The sequence below is a fragment of the Podarcis filfolensis genome, assembly GCF_964270895.1.
Source record: "Podarcis filfolensis genome assembly, chromosome: 4".
Classification (NCBI taxonomy): domain Eukaryota; kingdom Metazoa; phylum Chordata; class Lepidosauria; order Squamata; family Lacertidae; genus Podarcis; species Podarcis filfolensis.
In genome coordinates this window covers 42,843,860-42,863,031 of record NC_139607.1, presented here as the reverse complement: position 1 = coordinate 42,863,031, position 19,172 = coordinate 42,843,860, and the positions used below count along the sequence as shown (strand labels likewise).

The 19,172-nt window shown below is 40.4% G+C and overlaps 1 long non-coding RNA gene across 3 annotated transcripts in view; it reads right to left on the bottom strand.

Moving 5' to 3' along the window:
- Positions 1–19,172, bottom strand: part of LOC310762017 — a 556,856-nt gene that overhangs the window by 263,777 nt on the left and 273,907 nt on the right. The window contains exon 5 of one of the 3 annotated variants that reach the window (XR_014547789.1): positions 7,843–8,333. The exons of the other annotated variants lie outside the window; for them this stretch is intronic. This is a non-coding gene — a long non-coding RNA (uncharacterized lncRNA). Of the gene's footprint in view, positions 1–7,842; positions 8,334–19,172 lie in introns of those variants that run through there. 3 annotated transcript variants of the gene reach the window in all.

Sequence of the window (19,172 nt, the reverse complement as noted above, 5' to 3'; positions counted from 1 at the left end):
CGGTAGATATGACCTACATTGCCCTTATTGCATCACCTTCTTTTGTCTGTAATTTCTTTAAGCCTGGATAAAATACTGTAACAGGTGTGTAACAAAGTAAGAGGCTGAAAATTCCACATGAGTTAGCATAAGCTTTTAGGTGTTCTGTTTGCTAATTAAGAATATTGTCTCTCCTTTAATAAATTCAAGTCATTTTTAACATGGAGGGCAAAAGTAGAGCATTATGCAGGGCAAAGAAAATCCACAGAACAATGAAAGGTCATAATATCACCACTTATTCCTGGATGAGGGGTTTGTTTGTTTGTTTGTTTGTTTGTTTGTTATTTCCATAATTTATGCTAATCCAGTATCCTGTTTGTATATTTGGTGAAGAAGGCAAGCATGAGTAGCCGTCACAGATGAAAGCTTGTTGTCGTGGGAATGACAGTGGATTCTTAGGTTCTAAAACCTTTTCTCAACCTCAGAACATCACATTTTAAGAAAATATTGCTATGTCGACTTTCAGTCTATAGTAACATTTAGGTTGCTCTGAAATGTGAAGCTGGTTTCTGAAAATCTATCATTAACATTTTTTTCCTGCGAACCTTCTTTAATGGTTCTATTAGCGTGCTCCATTACCCAATATAAGTGTAAGCTTTTGTAGCCAACTTTTTAAAAACGGAAAGCCTATAAATATCCGTCATATAATGGCTATTCCTTCACTTCTACTCCAACCTGATGAATAGAAATTGCATTTCATATCCTGTTTTTCACTGCATCTTACTAGTGATTTGGTTAATTAACACTTCCAAGTATAGCCTCTCTTAGAAATTCAGGAAAGTGTGAAATTGCTTTATTGGTAATAAGAAGGGGGAAGAAATGTTCTGAAGTCATACATATTGCTCTGATATCTGGAGTTAAAAATTAAATAACGTCACTTATCAGCCAGATGCTAAAGCAATAAACACACACACACACACACACACACACACACACACACACACACACATATACAGTCTTTACTCTAGCAATTGTTTAAATTCTAACAGACACTAAAAGATTGCTATTTAAGTTCTCAGATTGTTTGTTTATTTTGGTATTGTATGTACTAGATTCTTGGACATAGCATAGTAGCAACTAGAGCATGATTATATATTTTATTCCTGTGTAAAAAAAAATTGTTTCGCAACCCTTGCAAGGCCATGAGATAGGCAAAAGATCAAACCTGATCAGATAATTATCTGATTGTCCATAACATCTGAATATGCTCCAAATCATAGCGTCAAATTCCAGTTATAGGCAAATGGAGGATAGAAATTTGGTTGGAGATTTCGTTGGTTGTTAAGAGGTCAGGGATTAACTGCTATTTCCTGCAGAATACCTGCCAATAGCATGGGTTACACTTGGGTGGCATGGATGAAATATAATTTAGAAAGGATTTCACTCTACCTGGATGCAGTTCTTGATTGCAAGCTTTTTTAAAAGATAAAAAAAATCCAAAGCTAAAATATTTTCGCTTCTAGCAAGAAATTAAACTGTGTAAAATGCAATGGAAAGGAGAGAGAAAAAACACACCTCTGCCTTCACTTTATATGCAAAACATTGTGCAGTTCTCAAAGAGCACTTGTCAGCAGGTGGATTGAGTGACAGTTGGTACACGAAAATGTTAGTTTCCCTTGTTCTTCTAAGCTTAGAGGAAAATTACAAGCTTCCTCCCACTTAACAATTGCAAATGTAAACCACCAACTTTCATGGTCAGAGGAGACTGGTTAAATAAATACTTGCTAAAGGATAAAACCTCTTAACGGAGAGTCATGGCAGTGACTCAAAAGAATATTAACTAGGAGTAGGACTCGCAAAGAACGCTTGCCTCTGCTCTAATAATAACCGTAGCCAGAGGTGTGCTTGATGGAAAGAATGACTTTTTCAGGGCACATATATGCTAGGTGAGAAGAATCACCTTCAGGCTGCCACATTATTTATTAATTTATTTATTATTGCCAGTCTATCTGTGCTGCCTTTCACAGGAAGGCCCACCCAAGGCTACTTGCGTACATTATTTCAAGTTACCCATGCTCTAATAACCACACAATTGCATTAGTGCAATGCCCTCCGTGGGAGGCTCCCCTTGGAAGATGGCGCAGGAGCAGATTGAACAAAAAGGTTTTCAGGGCCGATTGAACAGCTGGGAAAGACAGCTCCAGACATAAATACCTGGGCCACCGCCCAAAAGGCCATGATCCTAATTTCCGAGCAGGGTCTCTGAGACTGAGCACAGGGTTTGCATGCATGCATGCACGTTGTCTTTGGGTTAATGTGAATACAGGCCTCTGCCAAAAGAAAAAATCATCAGACAGACATGATACACAGGTAGCTTATGTTTCCATGGGCTCAATAAACAGCCAAGAAAACATGGGTGGAGTTTGAAGCAATGAGAATGTGAACTTTTTGTCCATTGTGTGCAAGCTGAAATGTTTTAAATAGGGAACATATGTTCACAATATAGTGAAGCTATAACCCTGACTGGATGGGAGAAAAGCCAGAATGACATTACCACTGTAATTCTTGAAAGATTCTTCCGTACATCATTGGGGGTGGGGGGACAGAGAGAGATAACCTGCATGTTCTTTTCTGAGCACCCAGGCAATACAGGATTCCTACAGCACACAATATATTAAAATGACTGCACTAGAAATAACAGTTCTTTGAAGCTGTTAAAGAATGTAACTATGGTCAAGTCTATCCTGAATAACTCATCTGCTGACTGGCATCAAACAATATTTTACTCACATTATGCCAGCTCACAGTCATAAAGAGCAGACCCTCCAAGTATCCCAATTTTCCAGGGACATTTCTGGATTTACAGAAGCCGTGCCAGTTTCTGATTTGATCCCAGAATGCCCTGCTTCTCCTTAGGATGTCCCTGTTTTCATTGGAGAAATGTTGGGGGATATGACTGAGTTATCCGACCCCTGAGCCATCTGAAGGCAGCCCTGTATGGGGAAGTTTTTTAATGTTTGATGTTTTCTTATGTTTTTATATATGTTGAAAGCTGCCCAGAGGGACTGGGGCAACCCATTCAGATGGGTGGGGTATAAATAGTATGGTGGTGGTGGTGGTGGTGGTGGTGAGGAGAAGAGGAGGAAGAAGAAATCAAAATAATGGAATAGGATGTCCCTATTTTCATTGGAGAATTGTTGGAGGGTATGAAAGAGTATGGCTTGAAGCTAAGAAGCACTTGGGTAGGACAATTCACAGAAGGAACCTTTACCACCCCCTGAAGGCCCTCTGCCCACAAACCTTTACTGAGGGGTTAGGGAATCTCCTGAATGGAGGAAGTATGTGGTGGGCAGCAGGCTACAGAGGAGGGGGCATTTCAACAACCATCTCATGAGAGCACTTTTGATGATTCAAGCCTCTGTCTTTATCTATAGATAGGCAAGGCCTGGCACCTGATCATGCCAAAGAAGTCATTTACCAAAGAGTGGTGAACCCCATGCTTCCTGCCCAGGCTAGGCCCCTCACCAGCCATGCTTTGCACTTTGTTGAATACTGGTTTGTGTTCTTGGTCTATGCCAATGCCTCTTGCTTGCGTGGATGGAGGATGGAGGTAGGTGTGCGTTGAAAACATCTGACTTTTGTCAGACTAGAATGTAATATTCCATCTGTTGCTCCACCCGCTACTGGCATGTAATATTCCCCCAAAAGCTGCCCTTGTTCTGAAAAACTCTTATAGAGTTATACAATTTGCTTGCCGTGTTTCCCATTACTTCAGAAGGATTCCGTTTTTGGTACTTGATTGGGCATATATGTACACTTCCATTTTTTAAAACAATACCCTAAAATAATATCCTGGCCCCTTACATGAAAGATGTTTAGCCTAAGGCCTTTGCTAATAAGGGCTCCAGCCACTCATAATATAACAACAAACCATTAAGAGACTGAAGCTCAAGCTTCAGGAAAGGTGCTTGTGCAAAGAGAATTGCCCTCTTGAGGTAAACAATCATGTGAAATGCTTTTTTCTTCTTCTACCTTTGCTCATTCAATGCAATTGGATAGCTCTATCAAAACAATGAAGACGCAAATTGGGATTCTAACCAAATCTACAAGGAATGCAAAGGGCTCCCTGAGTTATTACTGAGGAATACACATTTTTTGAGATAAGCTTGTAATGCCTTTTTAAAAGTTGGCCAGCTGCCCAAAAGGCAGCTTAGCATATCTTGGTAATGGAAAATTTCCTCTAATTCTGCCCATGAGTAAGTAACCCTTTTAGCTGAATGAACTTTAATTTGAAAGTATTCATAGTAGAGACTTCAGCATTCTCCCCTTCTAGGAAATAATCATTATTACTAATGTGTACCTAGAGAATGAGAGCCCTAACTTTGATTTCTAATGAAAAATAGTCTATATTGAGAAATCTTTCCACTATTTTTAGGCACTATTACAACATTTGCATTTACATCCAGTACCTGCAGTGCCCTCTTCTCTTTTGGAGGCATATGGTTTGAGGCACCAAGTCTCTGATCTCATTTAAAAATTTAGACAGCATTTGCTGATAGACTTAATTGGTAAGGTAGTATCTGAAGTCAGGACAAAATATTATATTCTTCTCAGATGAAAGATTCACTGTCATCTTGCATTACTGTAGAGTTCTTGGCCATCTATCTGGTGCGGAAAATCGCTAATATTATTAATGAAGGCATACCTATCACAGGTTTATTTTTTGTTGGAGGTGGCATTAATAGCTACCCAACATTATTTTGGTGGCTTTGAAAATTCCCAGTTTTCCTATTTTCTTATTTTTCAACATTCCAACACCTGTTTGTTTGTTTGTTTAAGAAATTTTTGTACTGCCTTTAAAACTATCTCTCCCTAAGATGGCTCACAAAAGGAGAAAGCAAAACAATAAAACAATTCTTAAAACTGAACATCAAACAATATGCAAAGCATCAAACAGATTAAAATTGATAAGCAAAAATCTAACCAAAGATTCAGGAAGAAGAATAAAGTCAAGCACGAAAAAACTCTAACATAATCAAGGTTTTCTAAACTCTTCTGAAATGTAAGAGAGGGCTTGCTGATTTTCCCATTGTTTTGCTTACTAAGTTGGGCAAACCAGTTTTAAGACATAACCATGAAATTAAAAAATCTCATGCTGGAAAACCAGTGAGGCATAGGAAACAGCTCAAAGGCTGGAAGCAGATGTGGCTACCTTGGTTTGGCAGGGTGGCTGCAGTGAGAATGATTACCGAATTTTAAATTTTTATGTCATGTGCTGCCTGTTGCAATCTTACCCATCCACTTTTTAAAATAGCAAATTTGTTGGGATGCTTTATTGCAGTGGTTGGGGGAGCATGCAAGGGTCAAACAAACTGTGTTTGCACAGGTGCTCTGGAGAATTGAGAATAACAAGCATGCAATTTCATAATGATGCAGCCCAATTAAGGCAATTCGTTTAGTTCAGGCTTCCTCAACCTCGGCCCTCCAGATGTTTTTGGCCTACAACTCCCATGATCCCTAGCTAGCAGGACAAGTGGCCGGGGATGATGGGAATTGTAGTCTCAAAACATCTGGAGGGCCAAGGTTGAGGAAGCCTGATTTAGTTGATATGAAATTCACCAGAGATCCAGTGGCTGAGAATGAAGACCACTGCAGAAACCACAACCCAAACCTTCCCATTCTTGCAAATTAAAAGGGCATCACAGCTAAATAGTGATAATCCCTTTGCGGTAGCCAAGCTACAAGTGAGAAGTTGTGGGTCAGCATCTTTTCCCTCTCCATTGATGCCTAGTCTGAACCAGTCCCAAATCTGTCTGGAGTGACCAGTTCAAGATTCTGGATTTGTTGAAATCCACTGTACGCACCTTGTGTATATGCCATCTTAAACTTTCCTTGAAGGAAGAACATGATATAGATATAAGTGAGAGAGTAAAAGATTTTGGATGCGTTCTAGATTGCAACACATCCATGGGGCTTTTATTGTTGACATAACTCCAAATATATGCCTACAGAGTTTGATTTTCTGCCTCCACAAGGAAAGCCTGGCTAGCTCATGAAAGGCTGTCTTCCTCGCTATAGCCTGTGTGTGCAATGAGAACTTGATAATTTATTCTATGTTGCTCACTTAACCTCTGTAATGAGAACATACTCTCAGTGAGATTTGGTTCTGCTTTCTTTGCTGAAAGAGATATGAGTTATAGTTTGGATTATTCACAAGTTGTGCACCACAAAAGATATCCCACTGCCCTCATTAACCATCACTTAAATCTAAATGAAACTTCTGAATTTCCAACTCAGTGAAAGGATTATGGGATCAAATATAATTAAATCACTGAAAGTGCTTAAATGAACAGCACATGCTAGGTCTCTTGCAATGTTGGGTTCAGCAGTTTATTTTGTCTTCCATTTAAAAGGTTTAATCATTATACTGAAACTAATAAGAAATTAATAGATTTCTAAAATCCTGCAAGCACCGAAGATCTTACAACCATGCATTAATCTTAATTACAAAACGTTATGCTTGAGTTCCTTCCATATGCATGATTACAACATGGGCTGAACTGAAAAAAATCTCGTAAACTCTTCAGCAAATATACAAGGCACATTGAATGACGGTCAATAAAACATTTAAGTAAAACTTTGACAGCAAAGAGCCTGAGCTCTTCATTCACCTGTGTGCCTCTCTGATAGCAATTTGTTTTCAAATGCCTTTGGCATATATGCACCGTGGCACATCAGAGGAGGTTGACTACTGACATATAAACATGATGGCTCTCTCCATGTAATCTAGGTAAAGGTAAAGGGACCCCCTGACAGTTAAGTCCAGTCGCAAATGCCTCTGGGGTTGCAGTGCTCATCTCGCTTTACAGGCCGAGGGAGCTGGCGTTTGTCCACTCCACAGTCAGTTTTTCCGGGTCATGTGTCCAGCATGACTAAGTCGCTTCTGGTGCAATGGAACACTGACACCAGAGCAGCCCACGGAAACGCCATTTACCTTCCCACCAGAGTGGTACTGATTAATCTACTTGCACATTTGGCATGATTTCAGACTGCTAGGTTGGCAAGAACAGGGACCGAGCAATGGGAGCTCACCCCGTCACGGGGATTCGAACCGCCGACCTTTTGATTGGCAAGCCCAAAGGCTCAGTGGTTTAGACCACAGGTTCCCTGACATTTCAGTTAAGTCAACATCCATGCACTAAGCAAACTTTCAGAATTTCAAATGGTCTGTTGAACATGAGCAGGTTGGGGGACAGTGGGCATGCTCTGAACCCTACTCCACATGTGTGTCACAGAATCATAGAATGATAGCATTGTAGAGTTGGAAGAGACCCCAAGGGTCATCTAGTCCAACTGTCTGCAATGAAGAAATCTCAACTAAAGCATCCCTGACAGGTCGCCATCCAATATCTGCCTAAAAACCTCAAATGAAGCAGAGTCACAACATCCCGACGGAGTCCATTCCACTGTCAAAATGTAACACACACACACCAGGTTGTATTTACGGCTTCAGATTCCATATGTTTGAGTTGTTAGGAAACCAAAGTCCGTCGTCGTCGTCGTCGTCCCCCCCCCCCAGGTAATTTCTGTAGTGATCTTTTTTAAAGACAAAAACAAAACAGAATACATCCATTTCCATACACAAAAACAATAGGAAAAATGAACAAAAAGTTTATCAGAACCGTATTGACTAAAAAAATCCTAAACCAGTTGTGGGCAGATGGTGAGGCTATGCTATAGTACGTTTGTTTTGTCAGCCATACTCAAAAATGTTATCACTGGGCTCCAGAATAAAACATTGTTTTGTTTATTTAGGATTTCGGTTCCTACATTGCATTTGTGAAACATCAAACAATTGTGTCATCCTGGGTAATCTATCACACATAAAATCTTAAGTGATAACTTTGCCCTTCTTAAATGTGCATTTTTCTCATTCATGGACAAGTTGCATCTGATGGTCTCTCCCTACAGCCTGTAGAAATGTTCCCTCACTTGAATCCATTAGCACTTCTTCTTTTTTAACTAAGTGTCAGAAACAAATATGACACTTTTTCCTGAGAAAATGTTTTAGAACTTTGGCTGCCGTTTTAACTTTTGACATTGTTAACTTAGAATGGGTCTGTGAAGCAAGGAGCCAGTTCCCCGATGGAGCAGTATTATCTCCCGAATAAAAATCAATGCTCAGGTACAGAAGGGAGAGATATAAATTAAAATTTACTCTATAGGCTCAAGGAGGATAAGCTGATAACTCTGCTAGAAGTTGTTTTCTGTGTGCATCGGTACCTCTTCCAGCCACTGCTTCATCTTTCATTTCTAGATTTAAAAACTGGGACAATACACAAGAGACAGAATACCTGTAAAAAGAAAAAGGCCATGCTAAAGGTTGGAGCTACTCCTCTGAGGAAGTCCCATCGTCTGCCATAATGAGAACGCTAAATCTACGCAAAGGTCATGTGTGAACATTCACTGGAACAATTACGTTGATTGGGGAAACAGCAGCCAGAATAGGACCCAGTTAAGCCCAAGTACTTAAAAGTATCATATTACTTTCAGTGGAGCAATTACTCCAGCTTAATTGATTTGAAATTGTAGCCTAGAGGCCTGATCTCCCTGTATGTGCATAAGGAGTTGAGAAAAGGTTACTGGGGTGGTAGGCAACAACCTTCTGAATGCTTGCTTTCATAGAAAAATAGCAAGCAACCCAGCAAGCTATGAATATAATAAATCCACAGCCATTCCCACACTGAAGAGAAAGGAAGCATGTTTGCATTATTCTGCAGAGACAGAAGGTAGGCAGAAGTAGCAAGTCTATTCCCAGCTGAGAGGTGGATAAAAACCCCAGCCTGCCCAGACCTTTCTGCTGACGAACAGCAGCCTGCTGGGGGAGTCACTACCCCATCCATCAACAGCAAAAACTTTGCCACATCTGCAGCCATAACTTTGCCATTACCAGAGAAGAAGCCTATTTATTCAGACGCCACCATTGACTCAGAAAGGAAACAGGTATGTAAATAGAATTAAAAAGTTAAAATAAATAAATATGAAAATGTAAAATACTTATTTCAAATAAGATGACAGTGGCAGTGTGATCCTAAACACATTTACTCTTAAGTTAAGTCCCACTGAGCTCAAGGATACTTACTCCCTAGCCAGTATGTTTATGATCTGAGAATTATGGCCAAATATCCTTTGCAGCATTGCAAGGGCCACCAGGGCATGTCTCTCACATGGCACATTACATTATTTAGCCATCCCAAGTGAATGCTCATACATCCATTCAATAGCCTGAGACTGTCATTATTTCTGCAAGCAAGTACTTGTTCACACAGTGCATAGTTTAAACTATGGAATTTGCTACCACAAGATGTGGTGATGGCCACCAATTTAGATGGCTTTAAAGCAGGATTAAATAAATCAATGGAGGACAAGGCTATCCATCTATCTCCAGAAGCTGCATACTTCTAAATACCAGTTGCTTAGAAACAACAGAAAGTGTGGGGACTGTTGCATTCATGCCCTGCTTGTGGGCTTCTCATAGGCATATGATTGGCCACTGTGGGAAGCAGGCTTCTGGACCAGATAGGCCTTTAAGTATGATCCAGCAGGGCTGCTCTTCTTATGCAGGTTCATAGGTACATACATAGATAGGCTTCTTGCCTGAGAGAGGATGGAGCCACAGCTAAGTTCACCCCACTGTGCCGCTAAGAAGCTTTTCTTCCGCTTCCATGAATACTGAGGGGGTGAAAGTCATTTCCAAAGGAGCCGCTTAATGTGCAATGACTAATAGGCAGAGGAATCAATAATTTACAAAAGTAAAAAGCCGAAGTACATGAAAGAAAAATTAACCTCTGTTTAGGTAATATGTGTTCACCTTTTTGTGGCCTTAATTAGAATGCATAGTCAAACTAGGCCTGCCCTTTCAAATCTTTATCTGAAGTTTCTAATATTGATATTAAAATAGAAGTGTGTGGTACTTAGGGTCAGATCTGATTAAGATCAGCATTTGCTTTAGCATTCTTTAAAGCAGTATACAGGCGGGAAGCAGACAAAGAAAAGAAAGGGTTTTTAAAGTAGAATATCAATCGTTCTCAAGTCCTTTCCCCTTTCTGTTTTGATCACAATCATCAAGTGCAAATTAAGAGGAAATGAACAGAGTCAATGGCATGGTCCCAGTTTAGCTAGAGTTAGTTGCATTTATGTCTCATTGAAGATAATGGGACAAGCTTTTCACAAATAACTTAAGCTCAATTGATTTCAATGGGATTTAAACATCACTCAACTGGATAAGGGACCATAAAGTTTTGAAATGAATACTCAAAAACAAATATTGATTCTGAAATTTATATGAACAGTTATTATGAGAACACAAGTTCAGAAATACTGACACCTTGTTTTCTACCCATGAAGTTTATCTATAAACTCACCAAGCACTCCCTCTAATAGCAAGCTCACCTGCTGAGTGCTAACAGGATTTGTGCATGGGGGTATTTAGAGGTGTGCAGCCTCTGAACCTGAATATAGCCTGATAGCCTTGCCCACCCATCCATATCTTTGCCTATAAAAGGAGGTTCCTTTTATACTTTTTTGCTCTCCTAGACTCTCATACAGGAACTGCCAACAAAGGTTCATTAGGTGCTTCCAGATTGCCACTGTTTTGCAAGCAGGATTCAAACACATGCTTCAAAATAGGTTTTCACAGTTAAAGTGGATGAAAACATTCTGTCTCCTTAGCAGTACAAATTCTTTTTATTTTTTAAAAAACTGACTTTTTGAATGGACATGCACTGAAAAGTGTGGGAAGACATATAAGTCCCACATAAGCAAATCAGGATTAATGCTTAATGAAGATTGGGCATAGTCCAATCTCTAGATAAGTTTCTGCAAGCAAATCAGAATGAATGCAGCATTGAAAAATTGTGTGGAGGAGTCCATAATAATTTGAGGCCTCTAGAAAACCTTCTTTGATGTCCATACTAAGGAGGCAGATGTTAGACAAGCCCTTTGAATTTGAGCCAGCCTAAGTCACATAGCAAGGGAGGGCTACGTTGGTGGCTCGATGGGGAGCTACAGCCTACTTAACCCCAGCCTTAGCAGAAGCAAACTTACAATTCTATTCACCTATTTCCCATAGTCTAGGGAACTTTTTCAAGCTACCGATAATATTGGCACTATGGTGCAAAAGAATAATAATAACATTACCGTAAACAGTACTTTTCCCCTGGAAGTTTCATATTTTACTATACAAGCAGGTCGTCTAATTTTATAGTCTAAAGACATCAAGCGCACTTCAAAGAGAATGACACATGCCATTGTATTCCAGCCCGTGCTGCTTGCAGAGAGCAAAGGGGCTTGCTCTAAGCCATCAATTCAGAAAGAGAAGCAGATGAACTACCTAATAAACAATAAAAATCAGATCGTAAAACATTCTTGTCAATATGTCAGAGAGCTGGTAACCAGTGAAGGTTGACTAACAAAGGGGTCATACCATCTGATTTCTTGTTCCCAACAAGGACACAAGCAGATGAGCTTTTTTTTCAGGTCCAGTGAGTCTTTATGGATCCTGTTCTGGGAGGGAGTCATATATTAGAGCCATCAATTTGGCTAGGATAAATTGAATGGTAAGAACAAAGAGCTGGCTGTGTGAAAAGTAAACGTGGGTAAAATTATGTAGGTAAATGTATTTAGCAGCCATGGTGCACTCACTTCTGCTGTCATAATATTGAAGAGGAAGAGCATGGTCTGCTAGCATTGGAAAATGTGTTTAAATAAAGTTGTACAAGTAATTGAGGAGAAAAACTCATTAAGCTTAATAGAAATAAATACGCATGTCAGAGGATCTTGATTTCTGGAAAACAAGCTGCCATAACAAAGCACAATGAAATATGAATGATCCAGCAGAATTGTAGATGACAAGCCTACACGGTGGTGTTTTCCTTATTTTCAAGGATGTGTGTCATCCCTGAATGCAGTTGTATGGGGGGGGGTAATTTGATTCAGTTCTCATTTAAAAGTGAACTTACCTAAATTTGGTCTGCATCCAAAAACAAGATGCAGACCAAAACACAGACATCCTTTGAATTTTGCAAGTCTCTGAATTTTGCAGTGCAGTTCTTCAGTGAAATAATGTGTACAAAAATGGGTATAACAGTGTGATGTGTGTATATAAATGGCTATTTTAGTGGAAACAACAAGCAAAATGTAAATGGCTTTGAAAGCATTTCTATACCAGGCAAAACTGCATACAAAAATTTGTACATTGGGAGAAATTTGCCCTAAAATGCTGGTGAATTTTCATTAGGACTGAACAAAATCACAAACTGATGTGGAAATGTGGAGGACTGAAGTTAAGATGGGAGAAGCGAGAGACTGAAACTTACATGTTTGTCCATCAATACATTCAAATTAAAGTTTGACTTCTTGGCAATCTTGGATCACATATTTAGAGAACAAAGGTGCAATGCAACCAGTTTTTCAATCTAGTCAATTTCAATGAAGAAGGCATGTGTTTAACTCTCCTCCATTGAAATGAATGCAAAAGTGCCTCGTTGGTAAGGTAAGGTGATCACAACAACTGGCAGGTTTGGATGCTTTTAACAGCACAATCCACTGTGAAATCTACCCTATTAAGTTCAGTGGGACATACTCCCTAGTAACTGTGTAAAATGGCAGCCAGGTAGAGCAATTCCCATCCCTCTTGTGCAGGGCAACTGTATGTTGTTACTGAACAGCATAGAGATGTTCCTTCACCCAGCTCTCCCAGCTAAGCTGGCCTCTTACCAGCCACCTCCAATGGAGTGACTCAAACATCCCTTTAATTGTGTGGCATTTCCCCCGTTCACCTGTCGAATGTGCAGACGGGTGGGAGGGTCCCCTATGGGATGCCCAACAGCCATAAACAGAAGGCGGCCCTGAAGGGGCATACCAGAGGTGCGGAGGGGCTGAGCTGGCCTGCAATGACATGGGGCCCAATCGCTGGAACAATCTTAATGCCCTCCTCCCTCTCCCCAGCTGTCTTGCAGGGATGTGGATGTGGTAGTGGCCCTCCTGCTATTGAAAACCCTGCAAACTCAGGGCGGGGTGCAGGGGGGGAGAGATGTAGCTCAAGTAGAAGACATGCTTGTCTAACCCATGGGGCACAAGGCACCAAAATGCTCCCTTGACTCATATCCATTGAAACGATGAGGGACTGCACAATGTCTCCCTCATAATTCCCCAGCTTGAGCTGAAGTAATCGTGCTGGAAAGATGCATGAAAGAATGAAAATATTTTCCCGCAATAGAACCATTTTCTTATCCATGGCACTTAGGCTCCTAGGGCTTTGGTTGAGTAAGCAGGGTTCTGTGATGAACTCTCCGAGAGGCAATATATAAATGAGGCAGCTTACAGTTCTGTGACACTTGAGATGCACTCGGTCTGATATCAATAAATAGAAAAAGAATTTTTTTTTTTAAATGTATCAGAATCTAATCCTAGGTCAGGAATAATTACACCAGAAGCACCATTTGGAATGCAGAGTGCCAAGATGAGGCCAGAAAGTCGCTCTGGCATGAATGATATTCTCACATCAGTCTGAAGTGGTAAGGGCTATCTACATATTTATCAGGAATCCCATTTCCGAAAGAAAGGAAATCATTGCTTGGAGGGAAGTCAGATAATTGTATATGTCAGTTTTAGAAGAAATTCTTGATATAAGAATGGCTGAGATGAGATGAGAACTAAACCTGTTTGCTTAGTAAAGCAAATACAATATTCCCTAAAATATAGTGTACAATGTACATTGATCCAAAGGCAGGACAGAAATTCAATTAAGCCCTAGGAGGAGGCAGGTGTACAAACACAGCTGTCAGGAGAGCAAAAACAATGGACTGTAAAATGATTTGCATGCAAATACCTTTGTAGATCAGAGAGGAGTACACCTAAATTCCTTTTCTCCTTCACTGTATCCACTTGAATTCCTATGAATTTGGCTCCCATGAGCTTTTGATCTGCCCCCACTTCCATTTCTATGGGCTGTGTCAACTAAGGATTGCATTTATAAAGGCAATACAGTCTGGCTATGCAAAAGAACAGGCCCTCCAGATGTTTTGGGACTATAACTCCCATCATCCCTAGCTAACAGGACCAATGGTGGGATGATGGGAATTGTAGTCCCAAAACATCTGGAGGGCTGAGTTTGCCTGTGCCTGCAAAAGAAGGACTCAAGTAGGGGAAGCATAGCAGTGTGTGTAGCCTATCAATACAAGAAAGCCAGAAATAGCTCTGCAGTTTTAGTTGTTGTTTTAGTTGTTATTTAGTATTTTTATCCTGCTCTTCTACAGTAACAGCTTATGAAAAATGACAGATGGAAAAGTTAATGTGTAGATTCATGAACATCTCCAAGAGCTCTTTTTACATTTGTTTTTGCCACATTCTTGTAATAATAGGATCATATCCAATCTTAGTTTATGGTCATGTTTTACAGAGGTGTATGTTTGTTCCATAAGTCATACATCATGATACATAAATGTCCCATTTAGACTGCCTAAATCCTTCAAGTGTTCATCTGTAAACTTTCTTTGGCTGATGGTTAATGCTTTCCCAACCTGCTAAAGGCAGCAGTTGTGGGTCTCCTGTGGTCCCTAAGGTCCTAATTTCAAAAGTTTTCTTTTCTGAACTCTGGCAGAAATGATCTGCCCCTCTTCAGGCAGGTATGGAGGAAGAAAGAGGGAGAAGGGGAAAGAGAAATCAGAAAAGGAGAGAGGGGGTACCTTTCAGAAAGAGAGGGGGGAGACTGTGTGGAGAAGGGTGCAAAAAGAAGTCTTTTTGCTCATGCTCTGTCTGCTACTGGCTTTAGCTGCTTCCACAGCTGGCTTGTGCCCTGTCCTCAGATTACATTCCTTGTGGCCCTTAACAGGGTTAGGCAAGTTGTCCATCCTCTAAAAGATGTGTACTTGGGTGGGAAGGTGCCCCCCTTGCTTTCCTTCCTGTTTTCCTGCCAGCCTTGGAGAGAGAGGAATGAGGAAACGGGCACCAGCTAGTGGGTTTGCTGCTGCATAAGTGAAGCTATCTAGAGTGCAGCTTTAATTGGTCACTTCCCTAAGGAGTTATTCAGTGCAACTTATTACTGGTCTAATAACACTGGATTTAATTCAAGGCTCTCTAGTTCCCCAGAAAGGAGGGGGGAGATAAGACAGAGCAATAAAGACATTTGTGGGATTAGGCTGTAATAAGTCACATGTCTGAAATAAGTTTCATTTCAATTCCTTGCCCAGAATTAGAGCAGGAAGAATAGGAAAGTGTGGTTTGTTTCTGCCTAGTACAGCTGACAGTAACTGCTAGAAGCATCTGTCATTTACAAAAGTTAAGAGAAAGGAGATGGATTCAAATTGAGAGAATTTATTGTATTTTCTTACATGCCACACACTTTCAATCAATGCACAGATGAGAAAGAGATCCTGGCTGTTTGCCTTACCCCAACCTGTGTGTAGCCACTGGTGCCAATCTTGATCTGTGGACACTGAGTGGAACACAATAACAATCTATATGCACATACAACTTTACAAGAGTAGGGCTGGTACACAAAATCAGAAACCATAGTGACAGCAGGATTTCCAACCACAGGTATGGACCTCTATGTGCATACAGTTGTGTGGTTTTGTTTGTTGGTTGTAGGACCCATGGCTATGTTCCACCCAACACATGAAGGCTGGGGAAAGGGCTGCAGGACATACAGAGATCAGGCATGGGACCAGCCAGCACAATCTTGTTTGCCTCTGTGCATTGATTTAAATGTGGAGGGGGGTATGAGAAGAGGGCTCATTTAACATCAAACACTTGAACTAGGAGACTATATATAGATATGACTTCCAGTCAGCTCCAGAGAGTCCACCAAGATTTTAAGGGTGTGGGTGAGGATTCTACATTGTGCAAGTGAAGCCTGTTGCCAAAGTGAAATGGCAGCACTGGCTACAACCATATTATTTGTTGCTTTTTGCTATTTATAGCAGAGGAAAATGAATCCTAGTAGGGGGGAAAGTATGACTCCCTTGTTCTGAAAAGAGCCATTCAGACCTGAAAGATGTTAAACTGATTTTTTACCCATGTCCCTAACCAAGAATACAAAGAAAAGGCTGGCATGAATTCTGCATTGTATGATTACTGCCATTTGTTTTGTTTAGATGGACACTTCTAATTTTGAGAAAGTTCTTGCACTGAGCCTAAACATTAAACATTCAAGCAGCTAGAATGCCTGTTTCATCATCATTACAAGAAAACATTTATGATATTTCTTCATATACCTCAATTACCATAATGTTTACCCTTTCCCTTCTCATTGCAGTTAGCAGATTCCCACCAAAGACATTTTGTTTGGAGAAATTTGTATCACTTTTCACAAATGAGGCATGTGATCGTTAATGGAAGCAACAACATGCATTGTGGGCTGATGATAAGAATTCTACTGCCATCATGAGCATTTTTTCTTTATAACAAGTAAAACAGCAACACCTTTTTATCAAATATCCATACTTCATTTGCATTCCAAATATGTGCTAAATTAAATGATGTAAATGTTTTTCCTGTCAAAAGTATTGTGTTAAATGACTGAACATTAAACAAAGCCAGCTATTATTTTGTTTTACTACAGACTTTTCTCTTCTTAAATATGACACCTCCTGCATAAAAAGGTTCTATCTGAATATAGAAATATACAATAAATGAATACGCTAAGAGGTTAAGATAGTTAAGGTTTTTTATAACACATAGTGAACATTGGAATATTCAGAATAGACAAAAGAAAGTAGGCCTTCAAAAAGTGCCTAGTTAAACTATGCAGTTTGCTCTGACAAGATGCCAACACTTTGGAGGGAGGATTAGACATATTCATGGAAGATAAGGCTATCAATAGCTACTAGCCACAATGGCTATTTTCTCCCTCCTCTGTCAGAGGCAGCCTCCAAATAGTTGCTGGGAATCATAAGTGGAGAGAATGCTTCCCATTGTGAATCAGGCCAAAGACCCATCTAGTCCAGCTTCCTATTCTCACAGGGGGCAAGCAAATGCCAAAAACACTCTCTTCACCTGTGATTCCCACTGGTATACAGAGGCAGACTAGTAGCAGAGGTGGTTTTAGGGTAGCATGACTGCTGCGGCCGCACTGGGCTCCACACTGCAGGGGGCGCCACAACAATGCTGTAGAATGGAATGTGAGAGGGGAGGTGGCGCCAAATTTTAGGATTGCACAGGGTGCCGCTGAAATTTGAGAGCCCGAATTTCGCCAATGCTAGTTGCCATTGAAAACCTTGTTCTCCCTCTGTTTGTATAATCATCTTCTAAACCCCATGGAAAGGGACACCACAAAACGTAATACATGGAAAGAGAAGTGCATTTTTCCATAGTTTGGATGACCTGGAACTGTGGAACATTCCTTTGCAAGCAGAGAAACCTTTTCCACCAGCAGTCTTATTAAAAACTCAGACACAACAACCCAAGCAATAGAAAACAATATATAATGCAATATGTAATGCAAGTACCATATTTTTTGGGGGGGTATATAATGCATTGATGTAACTACTGGGGGCAGAGCAGAAGAAAACACAGTATAGAAAAGAATCCTCAAGTTTCATACATATTTATTTTTGGAATGAGCTTTCAGTTGAAACACCCCACCCCCACACATACAAAAACAACAGAGAAATTAGGCCAGATGGTCCTTCTCTCATTCTGTCATAACTTATGTTCTTGGCCACTGCTGAAATTAAAGATAAGTCAGAGACCAAAATATCTCCATCCTTTCCTAATTGCTCAACAGTGATGCATCTGGCTTAAAATGCCCCTCTCCAATTCCCAGTAATTACTGGATTTAACCTTATGTCCTCCTGCCCAAACACATCCATCGTTGCAATTCTGCCATGAACATGAACTCTATTTTTTACCACCTGCAACTCAAGGAATGCTTCTGCCACACAGCTGAACAAAGCATAGGCAAGCAGCAACCATGCTGCTGTCACTTCAGAAACAAAGATTTGGCATGGACCCCATTTCAGACTTGGAATTATAGAGTTCTTCTCTCCTCGTGCTAAGCCTGAGATGGTGCACAAACATCACTTGCCTTATAATTTTGGCGATGCAGAACAGAACACCACCCTCAACCATAGAAACAATTCCAATGTTAGAGTAAAAAGTCCCTGGCAAGTAGGATGTTGCAGTCATCATGAACCTGCTAGATTACACATGGGAAGCTGAAAGATAATCCAACTTCATAGTTCTCAAGGCAGTGTATTTGGAACTCACTGAAGAATTACCAAATGCAACTGTTGCAGTTTGCTGAAAAAACTAGTGCTGTGCCAGAACCTCTCCTCCAATTTCTGAGAAGGTTTATTCACCATGAAAAAGATTTTCCCTTTGTTGCCTCATTCAGAGTGTTTTAGAATTTACTTTTATTGTTGGTGTATGCAGGTTTGGAATTAATTTATTGTTATGAAATGGTTGTGGTTGTTGTTTTCTTGCCATTAACCATTTGCACTCTGCAGTCTCCCCAACTGCCAGCACTTCCTGATCTCAAAAAGCCCCATGGGAAATTAATCAATGCCTTTTTTGAGATGAGGCGGGACATGGCAAGGGGGTGGTATCTGCAATATATAAAATACTACTCCAAGACACTTCAGACTCCCTCACCAATTGGAGCATGACATAGGATACAAAATAAACCCCATCCAATGGTCAAAATATGGTCTAAATCACCATTTAAATCCATCTCAGCCAAAAGAAGAGAACTTACCCTGAAATTTATTGATAAATGGTATCTAACATCACGGAAGCTGGTGCTGATACATACAAGGACCTCATCCAAATGCTGGAGAGGCTGCACCTCTATAGACACATACCTCCACATGTGATGGGAACATCCCAAAATTCAATCCTTTTGGATGTCAGTGCTACTAGAAATATCCAAAATAACAAAACAGGTAATAGAAGCAACTCCAGAACTAGGCATATTGTTTTCCAGGACAACACACACAACATGACAAGGTGCTCAGAACTCTCTTATTTAGCAGCCAGAAACTTAACTAGACGCTGGAAGGACCTATCAAGAGTGGACATAGAACATTGGCGCCAAAATGTATGGAAAACCGCCCTATTAGAAAAGCTAACCAACAAACTTAAACTAACACGGGGACAAGCAACAGAGGATGCCTTCACTCCAGTGTGGCTCC